The sequence below is a fragment of the Panicum virgatum genome, chromosome 1K (assembly GCF_016808335.1).
Source record: "Panicum virgatum strain AP13 chromosome 1K, P.virgatum_v5, whole genome shotgun sequence".
NCBI classification, from domain to species: domain Eukaryota; kingdom Viridiplantae; phylum Streptophyta; class Magnoliopsida; order Poales; family Poaceae; genus Panicum; species Panicum virgatum.
The window spans coordinates 3,957,359-3,971,109 of NC_053136.1; the positions used below are offsets into that span (position 1 = coordinate 3,957,359).

Below are 13,751 nucleotides of genomic sequence, written 5' to 3' on the forward strand. Positions count from 1 at the left end.
GTTTTCGTTTTCCCGTCTGCTTTTCCCGTTCCCGTTTCTGAAAGAAAAAAAAACAGGAACAGTAACGGATAGGGTATTTTTCCGACCGTTTTCACCCCTAAAAATTTTTAAAGAACAAATTTGTTTTGCAGTAGTTTTTTGATACATTGTTTTGCAGTGGTTGAGAAGGGGGCCAAATATCTAGGCTTCACGGTTTTTTTTTAATAACATAGGCTTCACGGTTGAAAGTAGGAAGCTCATCACTTTGCACTTTTAAAGAGAGGTGCTTTTTATGCACTGTTTGTATTTCACGGCTCTCACTGTTTCGACTAATTTGGTGATTTTATCCTCTTAGACTTGCAGCAACAAACGAAACAAAATATATACAGTCTCTCTCTCTCTCTCTGCTGCAAGAATAAAATTCAGTACAATAGGATTCTTTCTTTTCGTGTCTTCTATTAGAACTAAAAAGATTTTTCCGGAGTGGGAAACCAAACACTTAAACGTTCACATCTCAACTACTGCAGATGGAATATCAACTCACCATGAAAACAAATGTACTGAGGTATGATGATGCACCAAATGCAACAAGCAAAGGAGAAAAATAAACATTATAACCAGTACTGCACTACGATGTGTGTCCAACAGATGAAACATCAAATCATCAATGCAACAAAGGAGAAAAATTAAATAAACATAACAAGCTATCTTATTATACAAAAAAGAAAAAGAAAAAGTTATCTATGGTGGTTCCACATACTACTGACCAAAGGCAACTTCCACTATTAAATTAGTCTTCTGGCATTCATATCCAGGTTTATGCATATCTAATGCCGGTGGCCAAGAGAATTGTTTCCCTAACCAGAACTAATGTGATCTCACACATTTGCAATAATTTACACGGGAGACAAGATTGCTGCCTGGTTGATCAAGCTAATGTTGTCGACAATGTCTGCATCAATAATGCATTAATCAGGTAAAGCATGCAATTTTTATTGGGAAAACGTCGTCAGGTAAAGCATCTACAGTCTCCAAAAGCTAGGAAAAAAGAAGGCCTAAAAAGTGCTGCTAACCTTTTGTCGAGATCGATCAGTGCTAAAATGCTAAGCTCCATAAGCATGATTCAAGCATCGAATTCCTACAATATTCACCAATCATTCAGAGTCCCCGTGCAAATGTTTGATAAATCAGTGCCTTCATTCTCAAAGATACATTCTTTTCAAAAATCTCAAAGATACGTCATACAGGCATGGATGGTATATAAAGTTATAAACACATAGTCCGATTAAGCTGAATGAATATATCCTCTGACATTGTTAAGACCTAAAAGCATTCTAAGGGTACTTTCAGTAACCTATAGATCACTAACTCACCTTTTGGTTTTCTAAGTTGAATTCTGTAAAGACAGAGAAAAGGTTAACAGAGAGCAAAAGGAAAGCGACTTGTGGTGTGGAAAGAATCAAAAGGATGTCAGCAGAAGGGCGGAAAGCCATGAAGACGGGAATGAGCGGTTTAGCGGCCTGGTTTCTTGAGGGGTAATCTACTAATCTTTGTTTGCAATGCCTCATACGACTCTTCTCGGAATAAAATTCCAGTGACTCTTATTCCAGTGGCTCTTAATGGTTCCTTCTTCTGGGTCGCTTTCGGTTCGACTTTGCATTGATAGACTTGATAATTATTCATTAATTAATATATTTTTAGGTTTGAGTAAGTAAATTTTACTCTCCCTGTCAGACATATTTGTCACCATTGATTTTTTGCTCAAACTTTGACCAACAATAATTTCTTAGTTTAGTTAAATAAAGTGAAATGGGTACAATTTGATATCACCTAAAGTACTTTAAGCATGCCTTGTATGATTCTCAATTTGCATGAATATCCATAGAAAATATAAATAGTTGAATGAATGAAAAAAATTAATGGTAACAAATATTTGAAATAGAGGAATTGGTACAGTTGGTTAGAAAGAAGACACCATCTACGAGTTATGAAAATGGACTCTCAACAGTGAGAGATCGAGGCTGGATTTTCCTTAATATAAAAAAATGAAAATGGAGGCTGCTGGGTTGAACCAAAGGCAACGGAATATTCTGATTCTCTTCTCTTTTATAAAGTCATCTGCAACAAAATGAGCTTCACATGCTGATTTTGGGAAAACACTTGTCAAAGTCAGAGCCAGGTCTAATCTAAATAATTGTATTTTTTGGTATATATTGTTTATCCATAATCAAACTTCGAAACTCTCTTCATTAAATTAAAGTTTCCAATGTTAACTTTTTCATGCTGTAATAATACAAAACAAGAACAACATAAAAGTTATATCCATGGGACAAATAAGAAGTTTCAAAAGGTGATTAGACTCTTTAATCTCTGAGGTATTGTTCACGAAGCATTAGCAAGTAGCTAGTATGTGCAAGTAAATTGTGACGACTAGGGAGACAGGCTACACCCTACACCTAAAGTCCTTGGTTCCTTTCATTTTTTTAGAAATAGCAAACCGAATCAACTTTTGATGATAGTGCCTCACAACTCAAAAGAGCAGCATAGATGTATCCATCAACGACTCAAAAAAGCAACCCGAACGTCACATTTGCTGGGTTGGAATGCGTCATGAGACTGATTGAGATAGGCTATTTAACGCCAACGGAATTGGAGTAGGAATAATCCGTTCTCTTTTTTTTTAAAATATGCTTTTTTTTGTCCTTCTCCCAAACATAAAAAATTAACTATTTGCTTTATTGTTCGAGGACACATACAGTAGTTCAAATAGACGAGCCCTAAAAAAATCATATGATTAGCCTTTAATCTTGTTGAAGGACCCGATCATTACAAGATGGAAGATCATAGTCATCCATCGTTCGGCAGTGTGTGCCGACGTGTTGTCTTGACCACACAATTTCAGTGAGGCTGACGCCAGCTATGGTTGGTGGATCGAGCTGACACGTCCTTTTTTTTTAAGAAGAAGAAGAGCCGACACGTTTCTCCTAGTACACACTTTTGCTTGTACACACGCGGCAAGCATGCCCAAGCATGTGTTGATTTATTTTTTTTTATTTTTTTGAGCATGTAGCTTCTTCAGTCACAAGTACCAAACATGTCATATTTGGGTGAAGCTAGTGCCTACCTCTAAATTTCAGTATGAAAGTCAAAACAAAAAATTATATAGATAAAAATTTAAAATTAAATAATTCTAAGAGCCGTAACTCAACACGCATGAACCACGTGCATGGTACGTACTCCGTATCAGCTGCAGATGTAGAATATATTCCTTCAGTTATGAAATGGTCACAGTTACGTGCAAGGAATGTATGGGTTAGGAGCTTACTCAAAGGTTTGACATTGTGCAAGCTCGATTGCTTGTGTACCATAACAAGCAAAATCCAGGATAATCACCTATAATTAATTGGGAAATGTTTACATGAATGCCTTCCAAGTGATTTTTAATCTTGTATCAACATCTGTTCTTTCTGGGTAAACACTTTGCATCAGCATCTTCAGATCCGGACAAAACTTTCATAACATCGCCGCCACCACATAGATGGAAGAAGTTGTGGACACAGGAAACCAGCAAAGAACAAGACAGAACTTCAAGTACCATTTTCAGGTTAAAGCCAGAGTACCATCAGATACATGGCTCAATGGCTGACAAGTCTACTTCAACCAAGAACGGCTCACAAGTTTGCAGAGAGACATAACACAAGCTCCATTATGTAACTGAAGAGGGCTCTTAATCTGAGCCTATCTCATTGCCGGACCAGGAGAGGCCTGTGATATCTTCCCAACGCTTCCTTCTACCTCAAAGGCACTTCCATTGCCGGCATAGCTCAGATCACCACTATCCATCGCTGAGTTCCGCTTCCCGTCACGGCGGGCCTCGAGCTCCATGCTCTCCTTGATCTGCGCCACCACGTCTGTCAACGTAGGCCGCTCTCTGGAGATTTCTTGCTTGCAATGGAGTGCCAGGTTGGCAACTTTCCAGACTGAGTTGACATCGTAGATGCCTCCCATGCTTGGATCTATGATGCTCTCAATGCTGCCTTGGTCGATGGGGACAACAGGGGAACGGCCGGTGATGAGCTCCAGGAGAACGACTCCGAAGCTGTAAACATGCACTGAGATCCCGTGCGGTACTGCACGTGCAGTAACTGCCGCTGACATGTGGGCCCATGTGCCGTGGGGCCCACGTGTCAGCGGCAGTCACTGCACGTGCAGTGACTGCACGGGAACTTCGTCCCTGTAAACATCACTCTTCTCACTGATCTGGTAATTGCGGTAATACCTGTGTAAGGGTAGAGTTTAGTTAATACTTGGTCTGACAGGTTACGAAATATTTCATTCCCATAAGGCAATGCTACTCGAGCTAATGCTGATGAAAAAGGTTTTTTTTTTGTTGTTGAAGCTGGAAGTGGATAGTATAATATAACTGTACACGACGTACTCAGGATCTAAGTAGCCCATTGTACCAGCTGGTTCAGTGGTGATATGTGTTTTTGAGTCGCTGAAAACCTTGGTCAGACCAAAATCAGCAATCTTAGCACCAAGATCTGTGGTCAAGAGGATGTTCCTACTCTTCACATCTCTGTGGATCAATGCTGGCTTACATCCAACATGCAGGTACTCCAGACCTGCGATAAAGTAAATGCGTACATTGTTGTAACAGTGTACAGGTATAAAGGTAATCCCAGAAGACGGTGCATTCATACCTTGAGCAGCATCAAGGGCGATTTGAAGTCGTTGCTCCCAAGTAAGTGATTTTCTAGTAGAAGTGTCTAGGCACATCAACAGAAGCTGAACACAATCAGTATAGATTTAAAATAAATGTTGGAGAAATGCATTCATTTCATAGACTCGGAAACTAGTGTGCATAAGCGCAACTGCTTTAGGAACTGTGAATAGCTTCTCTGAGAAAGTGTAGCATCCCTCTGTAATTTGAATGTAAAAATATAGCACAGAGCTTACTTCTAATTTAGGACGCCTAAAACCAGGATTATTTTATATAAGCATCTATATTTGAACAAATAAGATGAGCAACCTCTCAGATGATCCTGCAGATTCCCTTCAGGCATGTATTCATAGACAAGGGCCAAATGATTTTTGTCCTTGCAATAGCCAATCAAGGATACCAAGTTCCTATGATGTATCCTTGTCAAGTGTTGAGCCTGCAACATAATTCAGAAAACTGTAGTTCAGAAAAAAATTTGACGTTTCTTAAGAATGATTACTAAGTGTAACACTGTCTACAAAAACATAATATACTGTTTCCTAAAAAAACATAAGATACTTCAATATACCCGTTCATTGGAATTCTGAAACAGCTGGTTTCGCAAAGAAAGAGAGGGTGGATACAAGGAACATTTACTGCATTCTGTCAGCATATTTCGTAAGAGGGATATGAATGGAAAAGTGACACAGCTACTTCAAATTGATTTCCTTTTACCTCAGCAAGAAATTCTTTACTCCCTTGTGAAGATGATTCTGAACGCACTTTCACAGCAACTGGATTTCCATTCTCCAAGTAACCAAGGAAGACAGCTCCAAACCCACCTTTTCCAATCTCTTGGCTGAAGTTATTCGTAATATGCTTCAGTTCTCTGTAAGAGAATTCTCGGTTCTCAAGTAATGCTGTTTCATCTTTCAGACCATTAGCCTTTCTTTTAGCTGCATGCATATGGAGAGAGTATTAGAAGGCAACAAATGTCAGTGTTTAATGTATAAATAAATAAATAAACCATGATTTTTCCCTAACTGTATTACCTTTTTCCTTGCGTATTCGGCATAGCAGAAAAATTGAGAGAACAAATAAGGCCATAACAGCAACTATTGGAATGACTATGGCAGTAACAAGTGCCCCTTTCATTTTCTTCCGACCTGATCCACAGGTAGTAGTGGTACCATTCCCACATAAATTTGCATTATTACCAAGCCTGGTAGCATCAACATGTATGGAATATTCACATTAAGGGTATGCTTTGAACATAACCCGAATAAAGAGAGATGCTCTATAAATTCAGTTATCAATCAGATCTAAAACTAGGCAAGGAAGTAGCACTGTCACTGTTCTTAGAGTTGCCATTTTACTAAAAAGAACAAATAAATTAAAAAAACCCATAAATGCATTGGGAAAGAGTAGAGTAAGAATTGAAATTTTTTGATACCTTCTAGTGTGGATAAAAATTCCAAACACAAAAGCAGAATTTTGTTTATTACCGATGCTATGATATTGTTCTAATTTACTGACTATTATAATTACTACCTGGTAATGGGATACTTTTTGCTTCCTTATTAAATGGACAGTCAAAGAATCTGAGGAACAAGAGAAGTCCAAATAAAAAATGATAAATTTAAAACAGAAGTTACAATACTAAAAATTAAACTCAACCTGCGAGGGGCAAGCCGGATGTTACAATACTATGCCAACAGCTTTGGAATAAAACCACATCGTGCAAACACATTGAATAAATAACATGATTTATAAAACATACCTTATTGATAGAGTCCCATTTTGCGATTTTTGAAGAAGACTGTAAGGAATAGGTCCACTAAGATCATTGCTGGAAAGATCCCTATAAAGAAAATTCATGGCATATGAAAAGTTTATTCTATGAAAATTCCATAACTGGAGCAGATATTTAGTATGACTTACAGAAACACTAGTAATGGAAGCTGCCCAAGAACATCTGGAATGGAGCCATAAAAGTTGTTGTGTGATAAATCCCTGGAATAGGTAACAGTTCTTGTAAGAAATAGCTTTACACCCAGGCTACATAGAGACATGAAAATTTCACAAAATTACCGCAGTATACTGTATGAAGTTTAAAACAGTCTGTTCACTGATTCAGCCATAATCATTGCAGTTATATTAGGATTTTATGTGCAAGGAGTGATGATTTAGAATTTTGATAGTATTCCTGCCAATTCTTTTGGTGTAGACAGTTTTGTTTCCTCCAAGACATAAACTGTTTTAGTTATAGAACAGAAAAAAAGAAATAAACACATGAACAACCAGAGTGTGGGTTGGGTGGAAGGGGTAGTGGGGATGAACCACATGGGTGTAATTTGCTAGTAGTAAAGAAAGAAAAGGTTAATGTCTACAAGTGAGAAGGAAATCCTACAGGTACTGGAGTGCTTTCAGATCTCCAAAATATGTAGCGATGGAGCCGACCCAGCCCATTTGAAGACAAGTTTCTGTAAATAAATAAATAAGAGTGCAGAATAGTTAGATTCCCCTCTTGAGAAGTCATAATGTTTCTTTGGAGAGTCTAAATATTCAACCTATAACTATTCAATTTTTTCAAATATCACTGAAACTTACAGTGCTGTTATTCTTGAGAGACCGGCTGGAGGATAGGTACAGTTCAATCCTTCCCATGCAAAGGCTCTTGGAGAACATGGGTCACCCATCCAGTTTTTGCTCACACCAAAAGTTCCTTGGATTGCCATCATAGCTCTAGCTGGTATGCAAAACAAGAAATAGTTATATGAACATACAAGCTTTTAAGATACTGAGATGCCATCAAACCTATTTTTTCAATGAACAAGAGGGGCAAAGCCTCTTGAAGATACTGATACAAGCTTTTAAAATACAGATTATGTATTAAAAATAAAAAAACGAGTTACAACAAATAAAGTACAGAAAAAGGGGGGAAAGGAGCTAAGGTCAATACACCTAAAATGTGATACAAATGTAGCAGAGTTTTAAGATTGTAAGAAAACCAAAGTTGATACAGCAAGTAATTATAGAAACTTGCAAACCATATTAATATTGCAGTTTTAAATCCATACCATCTACAGGATCAGTTGCAGTCTCACTTATTGGTTTAATCAGATACATCTCCATAGCATTGAGTATAGGTGGGAGTGTTGCATTTTTTATAGCAACAAGTGAGATGGTATACCTTTCCTGCCCCTGAACAGTGCCAGAAATGGAATCAGCAAAGAGGAAAGGTGGGGTGTAAGGTTTTGAGTTCCATGTGCTGTTATTGACAATGATATCAAACTGTCGCAGTGCATTGCTTGCTACACTGCAAATCAGCAAAGTAGAAAACAAAGAAGTATCTGGAGCTGATATTGACCGAAGGATCAGACGGATCCCATGAGAAATCAATTCTTGAGCCATTGACAGGTGTTGCAGCAGTTTGCATGACGGCTGATGGCACACCGTAGGCGTCACTTAGGTAATTCTGAACAACAGATGTTGCAGATATCTCTTTCCAGCTTGGGATTGTGTCATATGTGGACCAGAGGCGATCATGGGGATCTAACGGGTACCTGTTTGGACAAAAGAAATATGCTATTGTAATACAGTTCATTCAGTCATAAAAAGTTGCATTAAAGTTGAAGCAAAAGATAAGCGTTATTCTCTAAAAAAAAAAGATAACTGTTATTTGTCTTAAAAGGAACAGCTCTTCTAAGACAATCCAATATATAAGATGGTTAAAATGAGAGCTCACATTCATTCATAAAGATAGTTCCTTTTGTCTTTCCTTCTTATTTTCAACAAGTTCAGAAGATATCGTGGTGTACGAAATGTTTGTGACATCATAGTTTCTACTTTTATCAACCAACAGGGTGATTATACTGACTTGGCCAGTTAAAATTTCATACATTCAAAACTAAACTCAAACTCACCGGACTATGGAATTGTCAGTGGGCCCCATGTTGAACCGATTAGAATTGATCAGCACAATATATTGACTAGAATTTGATTGTGGATAAAGAGTACTCTCCAATGGCCTCAAATCCAGCCCAGATATAAATGGAGTCCCCATCCCTTTGTTCACCAAACAAACTTGCAGGTAATCAGCAGGAGCTACAACTATGATGTCCATCCAATTAACTGCACTTGAACCTCTGAACTTAACTTCATGCCAATAATTTGCCCCCAGGTACAGATCAAATACAGGAAGCTTCTTCAGGCCATCGTAGTTTCCATAGTAGAAGGTTGCACGAACAAAGTACTTGTTTCCTGCAACCAAGGATCTCAAGGTGTAGCAATTCCGCGTGCCATCTGGAAAGAAGCGGACATTATAATTGCGCCATGCTAGTGATGGCTTGATGTAATCTGAAGAGATGTTGCGGTTTTGTCCTAAGCTGATAAAATCATGGTCTGAGACATATACTATGCTTGAAGTGAGATCTTGGTATGAAGAGTTATCCGGGATGCCACAATCAATGCTTATGAAACCTGTAAAAACAAAATATTAAGTAAAAAAGTATACTGCCAAGCACACCATCATTCACAAACTTATTATCATCGAAAAGGGTTTGTTCATACACATGGATTACACTTTTGACAAATTGTTAGATTTTCCTCTTTTACACGAGAAGGCTTTCCATCGAGCATTCATATGAGAGATTAACCATATCTTTCCATTGTAAACTATATGAAATAAGAGTTGCATAATTAGGGACAACGAACCTCGGATATCAGGCTGGCCACTAGTGTGCTTCAAGATGTAGAATAGGAGAACTGCAACAAATAGCTTCATGCTTCCTATTAACCCTTATGATCACTGGACATAAAGAGAGACCTTCCACTTCAGAGACAAAGACTATATATGCATATGTATGACCCATATCCATCAGGAGAGACCAACACATTTACAAATATTTACACGTTATATAAGGTTGTCCTATCCTGCTATCACAGGGCAAGAAAGTCAACAGTCAAGGAACTAGATGTCAACAGTCAAGGAACTAGATCAGGCTAATCATGCTCCAACCAATAGAGAGGCAACAAGTAAAGCACCCTTGCAGCTCCTATAATTGATTCTTAGGATGAGTACTGACCTCTATTAAACTAAAACCAATTCCACTCCAACTCAGATAGCTAATGGTGACGTAGCTTCAGTGTGCCGCTTAGTACCTCCTGTTGTTATCTTGTGGCGCATAACTTAATCATTATCCTCCATCGTCCTATTGACCAGATACAATAAACTGTTAGGATGATGATCATAACGAATCTTGCAAGTGTCATACAAAGCTAAAATCAGGGAAGAAAAAAAGTATGTCTGCCGCGGACTTGCGTAGTAATTAATAAGCCCTGAACCTTCTGGGCTTCTACACACTACATGCTTTGCCAACAACTGTGAGGGCAAAATAAATTGTGTGACTCCAGATGTTCACATCACATCATTCACATGGAGGCATGGAGCCTACCTGTACGGCTGTACCTACTGCGGAGCATACCTTTGCAGTCGCAACGCGCGGCAACATCGCCCCGTTTTTTCTACTTTTCTATTTTTTAAAAACATTTTTTACAAAAAATATATTCTTAGTTTCACAATTTACAGTTTTATACCCTGCCGCCCGGCAGGAGGGCGGCAGGGGTCCTACCGCCCCTCTGCCGCCCCCTGCCGGGCGGTAGGGACCTATATGTAATTAAAATTTGAGTGCTATCGCATGAAGGCCCCTACCGCCCGGTGGAGGGGCGGCAGGCAGCCCGACCGCCCGGCGGGGGGCGGCAGGCTCCCCCCAATATAAAAGCAGAGGTCCCCCCACACCTGCATTTGCAGCAAACAATATCCATAGAGGGAAAAAGAAGAGACGTGGGGTGAGGGAGAGAGTTGCAACAGCGAAGCCCTACCGCATTTTGGATCCAACCCGCAGGTAACCAATATTTCTCAACTTTGCCATTCTAATTTTTTTGTATTTTTAATTCTATGATTAGTGTTTTTTTATAATTGTAACCGCTTAGGGTTGGGATTAGTAGTTATAATTGAAGCCGTACCATGGTTTTAGAAACTGGTTTAATTAAAATTAAGTCTTTGGATGGTCAGATATGTCGAGCAAGGTGTCGTTTCAAGTTCATTACGGTGATTTCTATAGAATTACTCGTGATTCCTATGGAGTAAATCTATCAGCATTGGAACGGAGACAGTGCAGTCTAGATAAACCCCTAGAGAGGAGTTTTGGTTCCGTACGCAAATGGCTTAACGGGAAGTTTAATGTGAATCCAAAGACTCATTTGCTTACGGTTCATACCGTGACTTCCTGGGAAACAAATGGGGATTTCTGGGAGTTGACGCTTATAAGTAGTACGTAAGAATGGAAACATTACATGCACACAACTCTTCAAAGAGGGTGGCCTCTCGCAATGGTAATTCAGATTCACCAGAAGGTCGGTGATTTAGGTGACGGATCAACACACAGAACATATGACTGGAATGAAGAGTTAGAAGAGGATAAAAAAGAAGATAGCATATAAGTTCCAGAACCGGAACCAGAACCACAAGGTTTAGCAGATGAAGGCGAGCGGATACCTGGAATTGTGGAGGACATGGAGAAACAAGACCAGGATGCACAAATAATGGAGCAATGTGGGGACTCATCGGACGATGAGGACGATGAACGCTTCCCAGTGCTAGGTGAATGGCGTGAAGAGGGTTTTGGGAATTCAGTGATACAAGATATTAGATATTCGGAGTTTGAATACAGAGTGAATGAGGTCATACAAGGGGCAAAGTATCGTACCATTGAAGATGTGAAGGATGTTGTGAAGGTCTGGCTGTATCTCTGAGGAAGGAATTCAGAGTGTTGAAGTCTAGCAGCAAAGAATACGAGGTGAGGTGTGCATATAGAGCATGTACATGGTGAGTGCATGCCTACAAGGGGAAGTTCAAAACACACTGGGAATGTTCAATTGTTAAACCACATACTTGTAGATTGACAGGTGTTGTGGGACATCACCGTAATATCACATCTACTTTCGTGGCCAAGAAGATGTATGGGGTGATTCTTGACAAAATGGATTACGAGCCTGCATTGATAATTAGGGACATTGAACAGAATTTCCAGTATGTGATCAGCTATGCAAAGGCTTGGCGGGCTAAACAAAAAGTGTTTGAGATGCGGTTTGGCACTTATGAGGATTCATATGACAACCTACCTCGTATGCATGAAGCAATTGTGCACAGAAATTCTGGAAGTGCTTTTGATACATACAGTGTACCGAGCTTGTCAGGGGGGCCAAGCATTTTGCTGCGAGCTTTCTTCTGCATTGGTGCATGTGTGAGGGCCTTTATTTACTCCATTCCTGTTGTGTGTATTGACGGCACTTTCCTGATAGGGAAATATAAGGGAACAATATTGACGGCGATCGGAATTGATTGCAACAAGCAGATAGTTCTCATCGCCTTTGCCTTTGTTGAGAATGAGAACACAAAAAGCTGGTACTGGTTTCTTGAATGTCTGAAGAATCACGTTGTTGCTAGAAGGACTAATGTTTGCCTTATCAGTGATAGGCATGCAGGTCTCCCTGCAGCTATAAGGCAGTGTAACACCTCATGTGTTAATTCCTAGTAATTAGGAGTAATTATGTGTTTAACATCGTCATTAACACTAACTGTGCATGCATAAAATATTTTTTAATTACATTTTGCTAGCTTGTTAACACATGAAATGATGACTATTTTTCAAATCCAATGAAACATGTTTTTAAAAAAATAACTTTTAAATTTTTGCTCAAATAAACCTTTGCCTAAAAACAAAGGTTTAGAGTTTTATACTGTGAACAACTTTCATATTGGTGGATTTTGATGTTGCTATGCAAAAAGTGAAGAAAACTTTTAATTTTGCTTTGAATAGGACATTAATGCTTTGGTTTTAACATTTCAAATTTTAAACCATGATTTGATCTTCAAATGAAGTTTTGCCTAAAACAAAAGTTGGAGGAAATCAATTTTTGAACAACTTTCATTTTTGGAATTTTCCTAGTTTCTATATGAAATTTTGAGTTTTGGACGGTCAAAATCGAGCTGAGTTTCGTTGAATCTTTTTTCTCTCTCCCTGTTCACTGCTCCCGGCACCCATGGCCGCTCGACGCGAGGCGAGCGACTGCTCGCCGTCGCACTGTGCCTGCCCATACCGGCCGCTGCTCGCTCGTCCTTGCGTCGTCCTCGCCCTTATCTCAAGCCGAGCGGAGTCGTGCTCAAGTCGTCCACGGCGCCGTCTGTGCGCAGAGCGCGCGACGCGCGTCTCCGCCATGCCGTGCCGCCTCCTCTTTCTTCTTCTGCTGCTGCTCGCCGACCCCCTCTAGCTCCTCCACCTCGGGCCCCTAGCCGCCGGCGAGCCCCCTCGCCGGAAACCAGCCAGCAGGCGCCACCCCTCCCCTGTTTTCGCGACCAAGGACCCCAGACAGCAATAGAAACAATTCTAGGGGGTTTTCTGCGAAGTCTGTGACTCATATGAATAGTGTCGCGAAGGGTTGTTTTGCAATAATTGGCTGAAACTTTGAAAAATCATACAAAATCGCAGAAAAATCATAAAAATACAAACTTAAATTTGTTGGATTCTTTGTCCTAAGATCTACAACTTTCCTTTCAGGTTGATCTTTAGTTTCTAAATAGTTTTTCTCTAGTTTAAATGTTAGTTTAAGTGGTTGCAAGCTTTGAAAATACATAGTAAATAGTAGAAAATTGGTAAAAAGATAAAATCAGTTGAGTTAGTTTTGTTTTGACATGTAGAACTTAGGAAAAATATTTAACCTGCTGTTTGTTTAGTGTTTTTATGATGTATTGATTTAATCATGAGTAATGCTTGTTTTAGATTGTTTATTTAATATCTACGATTCGGAAAGTTGAAAAATTATGAAATTTATGCAATAGCTTACTCTTAGCATGATTAGTTCACTGTAAAAATTTCATGTCCAAAAGCTATGCACATGTGTGTAAATCTATTTTTTGTTCAGTTTGTCTTGTTTAGGCTAAAATAAATGCTTTATGTTAGCAATAAATGTTGGTAAATTGTTTTTACACTCTTTATCAGTATCTTAT

General features: G+C 39.1%; 1 pseudogene; it reads right to left on the reverse strand.

Moving 5' to 3' along the window:
• Positions 1 to 3,717: 3,717 nt before the first annotated feature.
• LOC120647984 lies at positions 3,718 to 9,714 on the reverse strand (annotated as a pseudogene).
• Positions 9,715 to 13,751: the final 4,037 nt, after the last annotated feature.